This window comes from Hyperolius riggenbachi, chromosome 2, assembly GCF_040937935.1.
Source record: "Hyperolius riggenbachi isolate aHypRig1 chromosome 2, aHypRig1.pri, whole genome shotgun sequence".
NCBI lineage: Eukaryota > Metazoa > Chordata > Amphibia > Anura > Hyperoliidae > Hyperolius > Hyperolius riggenbachi.
In genome coordinates, this window is record NC_090647.1 from 344595730 (window position 1) to 344607870 (window position 12141).

The 12141-nt window shown below is 46.1% G+C and overlaps 1 long non-coding RNA gene across 7 annotated transcripts in view; it reads right to left on the bottom strand.

Moving 5' to 3' along the window:
- Positions 1-2349: 2349 nt before the first annotated feature.
- LOC137546740 (uncharacterized) overlaps positions 2350-12141 on the bottom strand; it is a 76254-nt gene continuing 66462 nt past the window's right edge. For 6 of the 7 annotated variants that reach the window (XR_011026338.1, XR_011026339.1, XR_011026334.1 and 3 more), the window contains one exon: positions 2350-2418. This is a non-coding gene — a long non-coding RNA (uncharacterized lncRNA). Of the gene's footprint in view, positions 2419-8190; positions 8705-12141 lie in introns of those variants that run through there. The other variant, XR_011026336.1, reaches the window with a different exon arrangement.

The window sequence follows — 12141 nt, forward strand, 5'->3', positions numbered from 1 at the left end:
AAAGGGCAGGCAAGCTGGTAAATATACACAGCATGATGCAGAGCTTGCCTGGTGGGGTCCGTGGGCAAAAATCTGTCTGGTCTCTCCTCATTGTTATAATCACTGGATGTGTGGATAAGGTGTTATACAAGGTGAAAAGTTTTTGACAGTCCCTAGACTCCAGGAGGGCTGCTTTCTGACTTGTGTGAGAGACCAGCAGGGACATGAGTCCTATTACAGGCAAGTAGCCTCTGTGTGATGTGGGACTGCAATACAGATAAGCTCTCTGCTCCATCTCAAGCTATTCTCATTTGCTCTCCACTCCTTCTCTCTCTGGGCTAGTGCTGCACGCCAAAATCACAATAGCAATTGCTAGCAATTAGTGAGTGCGATTTTCAGAGCGATTTCTGAATGAATCGCTCAAAAAAATGCTACATGCAGTATACCTGTGATTTTGAAAAAATCACAACGCTGCTGTGGGAACACCCTCATAGGGTAACATTAGCCCAGCGCTTTTCAAATCACTGTCGATTTGAAAAGCGCTCAGATGCCCTCTTGGTGTGCTCCAGCCTTCTCTCATTCACCTTTGTTTCCCTCTTCCCCTAGTGCTGGGTGTCTGTGTCTTCTTGTCAGACAGGAAAGCTAAATAAAAGTGCAATCCTGGTGAGGCAAATTATTATTATTTAGTATTTGTATAGCGCTGCCATCTTCCGCAGATGCATATAACCCTGCATCATATGGCTACCGCTTGCGCTATGTGGCATATTCCACTGAATTGTCCAAACTATCTGCCGTTCCTCTCTCGGGGAGTTGTTCCAGCGCTGTCCCCCGTTCAAATTTGCTGCTACCAGAAGCCCTCAGAAACACTTGTGTCCTTGAGTACTTCCAGAGATAGGCAGCTCCGTAATACGCCAGCGCACTTTTGTGCATGGGCAGTATGGAGCCACCTGTATTCGGAAGCACTCAGGGACATAAGTGCTTCTGGACCTTTCAGGAATCCCCCCCTTAAAAATCCTGCATTTGCCCCTGAAAGGCTACCACTGTCCTCCTCCACTGGCCCATTCCAACTTTGGGATACCTAAAATGCTGCTTGTCCAAATCTCACACGTGTGCACTAGCATGGAGAGGAAAACGCCTACTCCAAGCGTGCCAAGCAGTTCATTTCAGCGCTGAAGCTGGGTGCCATCATAGCAGCAATGCTATGCTGTGTGCCCTGCGTAACAGTAATTCAGGTCTCTGGCAGTTGCCAGACCCTGAATTACATCTTCCTCCGAGTTGCTAAAACTTGGAGGGGGAATAATATTTAATGCCGCCAGGGAGTTTAGTGGCAGCAAGGAGAGCTGTCATTTGGCTCTCCCTGCGCGGAACTGCCCTGCGCCGGAATGGTATACACCCTCGAGCGTGTCCCTGCTGCTGCCCAGGTGCAGTGCGGCCCCACTTTGGGGGGCTCATTGATGGATCAGCCTGACTGGGTAAGTCTCTTCAGGACCAAAGTACGCTGCAGCAGTACTTCCACGGGGTTTAGGATGTGGAAGTGAGAGCGGACATTCAAGTGGGCAAGCGAACGGCGTCCTAAACTGTGACGGTAGTGGAGGTGCACGCCATCCCGACTGCAGTGGATGGATTGCAAGTGCCAAACGGGGCCCAACTAAATGGGAGAGCACATAACAAAAACTCTGTGCTGAAAACCTAAAGAAAGTAACCTGTGAGTGCAATTCATTTTTTAATACAAAAAATATTGCTGGTTTTACACTATGTGAGGCATTTGTTTTGAGGTAATGCTTATATGGAAGTTGGAATCCAGTCTGCTAAAAGCAAAGAAGGAGTATCTGTGGTGATCCTGTGGTGACATACATAATCTCGGTGTGGTGGGTGTTGGCCCGAAGTGTCCCAAAGCACTGATAGACCTGAGTGGAGTTCTACGATGAAAACACACGGTTCGTTCCCGCATCGAATGCGCCGCTCGATTCCCGACAATTCGATTATTTCCGAACATTTTCGAGCGCATTTCCATGATTTTTAGTTCGATTGCCATGTAAAGTATGGCAAATCGACCTAACAATCCATCGAAACGTGAATCGGACATGTCGGAAATAAACTAATCGACGGGAATCGAGCGGCGCATCGACGGGAATCGAGTGCGGGAACGAACCGTGTGTATCCAGCATTCTTTGGTGAGTGTCTGCTCACAGGGTGCTGGTGGAGGTGATAGGAAGATAAGAAGCTGTGAACATCCTAACTTTGGCAGATGTGGACTTGTTTCTTTTAGCATGAACAATGTAGCATTGCCCATGTAGTGATAGTTGTGTATGCGCCACCTTCAATAAAGTGAAGATGACTTTATGTAGAAATGAATGCTGATGGAACTTACCGTATGTTACACATTTGTCCCACTTCTTATCAGTACTGTGGTGTAATCCCCCTGTTTTTTTGCAGTCACTGTAGGAGGAAGTTGGACAGAAATTTATGTCACCCCGTTCAAAAGAATTTACGATCTAATTTTGCTAAATATACATTTGCCTTCTTGAAGCAGAAGGTATTTGCAATAATTTACCTTATGCTAAGTACACACCATACAATTTTCTGTCAGATTTGCCTGCCAGATCAATTATTTCCAACATGTCCGATCTGAATTTCAATAGATTTTTAGATTTTCAGATTGTTTTTAAACATTTTTTTATCGATTTTCGTTCAGTTCTATGAAAATCGATTGAAAAAACGATTGAAAAACAATTAAAAAACTATCGAAATTCAGATCGGACGTGTTGGAAACAATCCATTTGGCAGGTAAATCTGCCAGAAAATTGTAGGGTGTGTACCTAGCATTAGGCTGTTTTCACACTGCAAACTGGTGGTAGCAGTGCGGTGCACCAGCGGCACTGCCAAAAAGAGGCCTTGAGGGAACACGGCGTTAGTAGGCGGTGTTCGCTGTCTAGCCACCAGCCAAGCAGGAAGTGATGTGTGCTTGCGGTCACTTCCTGCTTCGGGTATACAGAAGCGTATTGTAAAAATACCGCAATGCCAACTATTTAAAAAACCCTGCATCACCATAGACTAACATGACTACCAGGCCGAGACAGGTCGGTGCAGGGTAACTTACTTCTGTGCTAGCATTAAATTTGGCACTTCCGGTGCACTAACTGCAACGTGGGAAGTATGAACTTCCCCATAGGGTTACATTAGGCTGCAGTAGCAGTGCGGAAAGTTGCCGCACCATGCCAGAGTGAAAGGTCCCTTAAAGTAAGCCTGTAAGTTTAGAAAAAGAAAAAGATACCTACCTTGGTAGAGGAAGCCTCTGGATCATGCAGGCTTTTTTTTCTCAGTGCACAAGTGTCTATGTGATACGACTGCACTCGTACATGGACAGGAGCACGGCAGCGGAGAGGAAGAAGGTCCTGTCCAGCAGCAGTGGGGTCGCGGAGGACATGGAAAGCCTTTGAACTTTAATTTTTTTTTCTCATTACAGGCTTGCTTTAAGTGAGCAAGAAAGAACTGCTGAATATACAAATCATCTCCTTGTGCCCCTAAAAGTCAGACAGACAAGCAGAACTGCTGCTGTGCAGTAAACCTGTGTAAGTTATACATTTAAAAAGCGAGCTCTCAGACAGGCAAGGGCCAGCATTGGACAGGAACATGGCAGACAACCAGGTCAGGTCAAAGGCAGTAGCAGGAGTATCTAGCTGCAATATTACAGCAATTGTTCACTGTTTTTTTCTAGGTTTATACTTTATACTGACCTTTTGGAACATAATCTGTGAATGCATAAATGTGTCTTTTCATCATCTAATGCAGGCAAAGTGGTCCTTCGACACAGAGTCTTGAATGGAATGTGCAATTGCAAACACCGTTACGCCCTTCAATTCCTTAAAGTGCGTCCTGGTGCGCACATGAACACGCATGTATGTGCCAGCTCCCATACCCGGGTACATACAGTATGTAAACACGACAGGTGAGGAAAAAGTAAAAGAAATGAAAAGGCATTAGGCTAGGTCCACACTACGTCACATGCACAGTGATGCGGTAGGGACAGCTTATCTCTGCAAGTCCCATTGTAGTATCCTGTGAGATATTCACACTACCTACTGCTGCCATTCGGGTCTTCCGTCACTGCTGGCACTATCGATCCACTGTATGGGACAAGCGCCTGTATATAAATCAGAACCCTGGCAGAAGAATCCTTCCTGGTGCTAGATGGGAAGTAAGTGTGTGTGTGTGTGCGTGCGTGCGCACTGGCTCTAGCATGTATACTTTCTTGTCTGATCCTGATCCAGCTACAATTGTGAGACTCGTTGGGGAATCAATCCTCAGCAAATTTCATCACAGTAGTGCTCCCTGCACACTGCATGCGACTCCGATTCCGATTTTTAATCGTTTTTTACATCCAATTCCGATTTTTAATTGTTACTGCATGCTGTGTTTTTTCCTCTGTTTTTCTGTTGATTGCATTCAGATAAAATCAGAATTGCAAATCTGAAACGGAATCAGAATCGCAAAACGGATTTGCAGGGTGCAGGGAGCCTAAGGGCCTGTACACACTACACTGAAAAATTGCATCACACCAGTGCATACAGGTCTTTGCAATTTTCATGATTTTTCAAAAGACCTTGCGATTAAAAAACGCATGCGTATTTCAAAGCACAACGCAAGCGCAGCAGTGTGTACAGGCCCTTATGCTGAGGGCTAGTGATAGAGACATTAAAGGAGTCATCAGGGCACAGAGAGTAAAATGAGTGGTACTTATCGGGGGCTTCCTCCAGCCCCAAGCTCCCAGGACCTCGCTCGCCGCAGCTCTGCTCGCAGCCATTCGCCGGAGCTCCGACCCGGTCCCCGGCGATGACGTCAGAGCGACCTGGAGGTCGCTCTGTACTGCGCCTGCGTGATCGGCGCTGTCAATCACCGCCACGTGGGCCGGAGCGGACTGCGCAGTCAACTGGTATTATTTAAAAGGTAATAAATATGGCAACTTCCATATTCTTCTCACTACAGCTGTCCTTTAACCCCCCCTTGGTGGTAATCCCGACCGGAGCACGGGCTCAGTTTTGTGAGCTGAGAGCGGTAAGCCCATGCTCAGGTCTGGCTGGCACAGAAAGCTGTGCGCGCGGCGCATTGTTCCTGGGTCCCGCGCATGATCAGCGCTGCACAGCGGCCAGGCTTCTCTCCCCTGCTGCATACCTATTCCCAGGCTGCCGGCATCCCCTCTGTCCCCGCTATTTTTCCTGCGGTCAATGAGTGCAGCGGTGGCGGCATGACGTCGGCGGGGGCAGAACTACATTTAAAGTGAACCTGAACTTTTTTGAGCTATGCTTACATGTGTATATATATATATATATATATATATATATATATATATATATATATATATATATATATAGTACAGCCCAAAAGTTTGGACACACCTTCTCATTCAAAGAGTTTTCTTTATTTTCATGACTATGAACATTGTAGATTCACACTGAAGGCATCCAAACTATGAATTAACACATGTGGAAGTATAGTGTATAACCAAAAAGTGTGAAACAACTGAAAATATGTCATATTCTAGGTTCTTCAAAGTAGCCACCTTTTGCTTTGATTACTGCTTTGCACACTCTTAGTATTCTCTTGATGAGCTTCAAGAGGTAGTCACCTGAAATGGTTTTCACTTCACAGGTGTGCCCTGTTAGGTTTAAGAAGTGGGATTTCTTGCCTTATAAATGGGGTTTGGACCATCTGTTGCGTTGTGGAGGAGTCAGGTGGATACACAGCTGATAGTCCTACTGAATAGACTGTTAGAATTTGTATTATGGCGAGAAAGAAGCAGCTAAGTAAAGAAAAACGAGCGGCCACCATTACTTTAAGAAATCAAGGTCAGTCAGTCCGAAAAATTGGGAAAACTTTGAAAGTGTCCCCAAGTGCAGTCTCAAAAAACATCAAACGCTACAAAGAAACTGGCTCACATGCGGACCGCCCCAGGAAAGGAAGACCAAGAGTCACCTCTGCTGCGGAGGATACGTTCATCCGAGTCACCAGCTTCAGAAATCGCAGGTTAACAGCAACTCAGATAAGAGACCAGGTCAATGCCACACAGAGTTCTAGCAGCAGACACATCTCTAGAACAGCTGTTAAGAGGAGACTGTGTGAATCAGGCCTTCATGGTAGAATATCTGCTAGAAAACCACTGCTAAGGACAGGCAACAAGCAGAAGAGACTTGTTTGGGCTAAAGAACACAAGGAATGGACATTAGACCAGTGGAAATCTGTGCTTTGGTCTAATAAGTCCAAATTTGAGCTTTTTGGTTCCAACCACCGTGTCTTTGTGCGACGCAGAAAAGGTGAACGGATGGTCTTTACATGCCTGGTTCCCACTGTGAAGCATGGAGGAGGAGGTGTGATGGTGTGGGGGTGCTTTGCTGGTGACACTGTTGGGGATTTATTCAAAATTGAAGGCATACTGAACAAGCATGGCTACCACAGCATCTTGCAGCGGCATGCTATTCCATCCGGTTTGCGTTTAGTTGGACCATCATTTATTTTTCAACAGGACAATGACCCCAAACACACCTCCAGGCTATGTAAGGGCTATTTGACCAGGAAGGAGAGTGATGGGGTGCTGCCACAGTCACCAGACCTGAACCCAATCGAGATGGTTTGGGGTGAGCTGGACCGCAGAGTGAAGGCAAAAGGGCTAGTGCTAAGCTAGTGCTAAGCATCTCTGGGAACTCCTTCAAGACTGTTGGAAGACCATTTCAGGTGACTACCTCTTGAAGCTCGTCAAGAGAATGCCAAGAGTGTGCAAAGCAGTAATCAAAGCAAAAGGTTTTTTTTTGAAGATTTGACTTTGAAGAACCTAGAATATGATATATTTTCAGTTGTTTCACACTTTTTGGTTATGTACTATACTTCCACATGTGTTAATTCATAGTTTGGATGCCTTCCGTGTGAATCTACAATGTTCATAGTCATGAAAATGAAGAAAACTCTTTGAATGAGAAGGTGTGTCCAAACTTTTGGTCTGTACTGTATATTCTGCTGCCTGCACCGACCTCGGCCTGGATTTTGACTACTCTCTGCCTGCCGCCTGCATCGACGTCTGCCTGGATTTTGACTACTCTCTGCCTGCCGCCTGCACCGACATCTGCCTGGATTTTGACTACTCTCTGCCTGCCACCTGCAACGACGTCAGCCTGGATTTTGACTACTCTGCCTGCTGCCTGGAACAACATCTGTCTGGATTTTGACTACTCTGCCTGCCGCCTGCACCGATATCTGCCTGGATTTTGACTACTCTTTGCCTGCTGCCTGCACCGACATCTGCCTGGATTTTGACTACTCTCTGCCTGCCACCTGCAACGACGTCAGCCTGGATTTTGACTACTCTGCCTGCTGCCTGCACCAACTTCTACCTGGATTTTGACTATTCTTGACTCATAATTCCAGACAGAAATGCACCGCCAGGGAGGTTAAAGGGAACTTTAACTGAGATGGATATGGATGTTTCCTTTTAAACAATACTAGTTGTTTGGCAATCCTGCTGATCTCTTTGGCTGCAGTGGTGGCTGAATCACACATCTGAAACAAGCATGCAGCTTATCCAATCTGACTTCAGTCAGAGCACCTGATCTGCATGCTTGTTGAGGGGCTGTGGCTAAAAGTATTAGAGACACAGGATCAGCAGCAGAGTCAGGCAACTGGTATTATTTTAAAAGGAAAAATCCATATCCCTCTCAGTTTAGGTTCCCTTTAAGATTTGGGAAATCGCACTACTTCATTTGCTTATCTGAAAACTAAATGCAGACCTGTTCCTGGAAGTGGAGTACATATGTGCTCGCCTCCCGGCCAGTTGGGCGCCGTGCGAGCCCACTGAAATTCTGGGCAATGTTAAATACTATTCCCCCGTAGCAACTCGGAGGGAGAAGCAATTCGTTAGCCTAATAACATTATTCTATTATGGTGCCCAGATCAGGCACAGCATGCTTCACTTGTCCCTACTACCACTGGTGTCATAGGTTCAATATCCAAGAGTTTAATTGAGACTCATACACGGTGACTTGGTGGAACTGGTAAAGCCGGGTAATTTCAGGCCACTGAAGTTCATCAGCTAATGTTACATTCTTTGCAGGTCAGAGACTTCACTGATGTGAACAGCCACTGTTGCAGTTCACAATCCTAAATCAGAATAAGCTTTATTCGCCGAGTACGACAGATATCGCAACCAGAATTTTTTGTGGCACACAAGGCATGGAATACTGTGGAGCAGAACAGTAACAGTCATATTAGAAACACTTGGAAGTACAGAGAAAAAGAGAAAGATTGCAAACATAAATTAAACAATACAATACTTTATGGAGGTGGTAGCTCAAGTTCAGTAGGAGGACAGCTTGGGGGAAGAAGGTGTTATTGTGCCTAGAAGTCTTAGTGGAGATTGTTCTGTAGCGGTGGCCTGATGGGAGACGGCTGTAGTAGCGACTGCTGGGGTGGGTGGGGTCTTTAAGTATTGTGTTGGCCCTGGACCTCAGTCTGGAGGTGTGTAGGAGGTCCAGAGGCAGTAAATGTAATCTGATGATCCTCTCCGCAGCGTTGCTTATTCTTTGGAGTTTAAACTTATCGCTTGTAGAAGCACTTGCATACCAGGTGAGAATGGAGGAGCAGAGAATACATTCGATGGTTGCAGTTACAGTGTAGAATCAAGTCATCAGCTCCTGTGGCATTCCAAACTTTCTCAGTTGCCTTAAAGAGGAACTTCAGCCTAAACAAATATACTGTCATTAAGTTACATTAGTTATGTTAATTAAAATAGATAGGTAATATAATCTCTTACCCACCCTGTTTTAAAAGAACAGGCAAATGTTTGATTTCATGAGGGCAGCCATCTTTTTGGTTGAAAGGAGGTGACAGGGAGCATGAGACACAGTTCCAAATGTCCGGTGTGCTGATCACCCCTCCCAGTTCCTAGGCAATGTGGATAACAACATAGGAAATACCATCATGCCTTGCATAGCATCAGGGGGAAAAAACCCGGGCAGTTTTCTTTGATGGGCGGAGCTTAGCTAAAAATTCAGCTAAAAATGATGCTTTGGTAAGAAAAACAAAGTTCTGATGCTGTGAAACTGTTATAGAAACACCAAGCCTTTTCAGTGCTGCTGAGTAGATTTTTAGTCTGGAGGTTCACTTTAAGAAGAACAACCTCTTCTGGACCTTGGAGGTGTTCTCTCCCCACTTCAGATCGTTGGTAATGGTAGCACCTAGGAACCGAGCACTCGGCACCCTGGATATGTCAGTGCCTTTGATGGAGACTGGGTTGAGTGTGGGTGGGTATTTCCTAAAGTCCACTATCAATTCAACAGTTATTGCTGTGTTGAGTACGAGCTGGTTGTCCTTGCACCACTGGCAAATGGAATCAACAACAGCAATGGACAGGAGTGCTTGCACAGTACAGATCTGGTCGTCTTTGGGGACACGAGTACTTCAAAAGCCATCCAAGGAGTACCAAAGTCTTATTCTGACATTGTAGTTGAATTACGGTGCTTAACCTTAACCAATAAGGACATCCCCACACTCTTATCACTAAAAGCCACAATTAGATTCTATAAATGGTAAATAGTGGCAACAAACGGCTAAATAGCGGCTATAAGTGGTTAACGCCCACTATTTTATCAGGTGCCTCTGGGGTGCCCAAATTACCGTTTATAGCCACTAAATGAGGCTTTTAACATTGCCGCCTATAGAGGTGCTGTTTTTAACAGAGTTTCTCAGGCGCCTTTTTTTTTACCAGCTTTGCTGTGTAAGTACCAAAACTTCTTATTCTCATTGTTTCCTGGTACAGGTAAAGGACAGCCATAGCCACAGCCCTAAATGTCCATATGATTGCAATACACCAGTCTATGCACTGAAGCAGAGGCTGGCATAATGTGGGTGTGCCTCTTACATAGCACACCCATAAAGCACCTGCTGTTCCCCACCTGACATCAAACAAACCTCACGGAGTCAGATGACCATGGCCCCCATCCACCCATATTGATTTAAAAGGAGCCCAAGGTGAACGACATATGGAGGCTAACATATTTATTTCCTTTTAAAGTGTAACTGTTGGGCATAAAATAAAAAAATCAATTCTTTATTTTTATCTGGCAAACAAGTAATAAGGATTCTGACCAGGCAATCCAAAAGTTAAAATCACTATTACTTTTCTTGTTGATAAATGATCATTCCCCAGTTTGCCTCTTATTTGGTACACACAAAATTTGGTACACAAAAAGTATGTTCCAGGGCATGCTGGGTTGTCCTTTTTTGCTTCTCTACTTCCCCTCAGACTTAACTCATGCAGCCTGATTGGCTGAAGCCTCTTTCATTTTCCCCTCCCACACCTCTGTTCCTCTCTGATTGGCCAATATTTCTCATGCTGAGACAATGCACTTTCTATAGTTAAGGGCGAGCAATGCATACACAATCAGGGAGGAAATGACATCAGGATTAACTTCAAAATAGCCACATTTAAAATGGGAAATGCTAAGAAGGATTTTCTCTTTTTTTTTACTGTAGAAAAATCACTAAAATCAAAAAACGTGGACAGTGCAATACATATAATATGTAAGTAGAGCAAGTATTTATCTACTTGTGTTTTTTTTCCTGAGATAGTATGGCTGACAGCTCCTCTTTAAACAATACCAGTTGCCTGGCAGTCCTGCTGATCCCTTTGGCTGCAGTAGTGTCTAAATCACACACCTGTAATGCCTGGTACACACCATGCAATTTCCAATCAGATAGATGGGTCGATAGATAATTTCTGACAGATCCGATCTGATTTCCGATCGTTTTTCTGATCACTTCTATGCAAATCGATCAGAAAAACGATCGGAAATCAGATTGGACCTGTCGGAAATTATCTATTCAACCCATCTATCTGATGGGAAATTGCATGGTGTGTACCAGGCTTAACAAACTTGGAACTAATCTTGTCAGATTTTTGTCAGAAACATCTGATCTGCATGCTTGTTCAGGGTCTATGGCAAAAAAAAGTATTAGAGGTAGGGGATCAGGGGGACAGGCAATGTGCATTGTTTAAAAGGAAATAAATATGTCACCCTCCATATGTTTCTCATCTCAGGTTCTCAGGTAGCTTTTAACCACTTAACGACCGCCCCCAGCCGATGGGCGGCGGCAAAGACCGGGCCCAAACGACCGCAATACGCCCATCGGCGGGGGCGGCTGCGGGAGTGGCTATGCGGCGATCGCGTCATTCGTGACGCGATCAGCCGCCGGGGACTGGCTCCGCCCACCGCTCGTAGTAACCCGCCGGCCGTTCGGAAGCGCCGGCGGGTTACTAGCACCCGGATCGCCGCTGAAACAATGTATAATAGGCTTTGTAATGTATACAAAGCCTATTATACTGGCTGCCTCCTGCCCTGGTGGTCCCAGTGTCCGAGGGACCACCAGGGCAGGCTGCAGCCACCCTAGTCTGCACCCAAGCACACTGATTTCCCCCCCCCCTGCCCCCTGATCGCCCACAGCACCCCTCAGACCCCCCCCCCTGCCCACCCCCCAGACCACTGTTTGCACCCAGTCACCCCCCTAATCACCCATCAATCACTCCCTGTCACTATCTGTCAACGCTATTTTTTTTTTACCCCCCCCCCCTGCCCACTGCCCCCTCCTGATCACCCCCACCCCTCAGATTCTCCCCAGACCCCCCCCCAGACCCCCCCCCCGTGTACTATATGCATCTATCCCCCCTGATCACCTGTCAATCACCTGTCAATCACCTGTCAATCACCCGTCAATCACCCGTCAATCACCCCCTGTCACTGCCACCCATCAATCAGCCCCTAACCTGCCCCTTGCGGGCAATCTGATCACCCCCCCACACCAATAGATCGCCCGCAGATCCGACATCAGATCACCTCCCAAATCCATTGTTTACATCTATTCTCTCCTCTAAACACCCACTAATTACCCATCAATCACCCATCAATCACCCCCTATCACCACCTGTCACTGTTACCCATCAGATTAGACCCTAATCTACCCCTTGCGGGCACCCAATCACCCGCCCACACGCTCAGATTGCCCTCAGACCCCCCCTTATCAATTCGCCAGTGCAATATTTACATCTGTTATTCCCTGTAATAACCCACTGATCACCTGTCAATCACCTATCAATCACCCCCTGTCACTGCCACCCATCAA